The sequence below is a fragment of the Crocuta crocuta genome, unplaced genomic scaffold (genome assembly GCF_008692635.1).
Source record: "Crocuta crocuta isolate KB4526 unplaced genomic scaffold, BGI_CrCroc_1.0 scaffold130, whole genome shotgun sequence".
NCBI classification, from domain to species: domain Eukaryota; kingdom Metazoa; phylum Chordata; class Mammalia; order Carnivora; family Hyaenidae; genus Crocuta; species Crocuta crocuta.
In genome coordinates this window covers 13,251,639-13,251,948 of record NW_027527920.1, presented here as the reverse complement: position 1 = coordinate 13,251,948, position 310 = coordinate 13,251,639, and the positions used below count along the sequence as shown (strand labels likewise).

Below are 310 nucleotides of genomic sequence, written 5' to 3'. Positions count from 1 at the left end.
TGGAGGTTACTTTCTAGATGGCCGTAAAGCTTCTGAGAAACGGAGAGGGAAATGACCCCACAGCGCCCCGCCTGGGACCTGCGGCTACCACAGCAGCCACACCCTGCCCACCGCCCGCGCCCGGCGCGTCTGGAATGCAGGGCCTCGCTCCGCTCGCCTCCCAGGCGCCCCTCTCCGAGCTTCCCGGGAGCACTCCGGGGGGATGCCCGACCGCTCCCCCTGCCCCGCACCCCCAACGCCGGGACGCGCCGGGACGCAACCGGTCCCCCTCTCTCCCGTGCCGAGACCACCTTGCTACTGCGCCGCGCTC

General features: G+C 71.3%; 1 protein-coding gene across 1 annotated transcript in view; it reads right to left on the bottom strand.

The window, feature by feature from the left end:
* The window catches only part of ANXA2 (annexin A2), a 44,216-nt gene that overhangs the window by 43,555 nt on the left and 351 nt on the right, over positions 1-310 (bottom strand). The gene's annotated exons all lie outside the window — the stretch shown is intronic.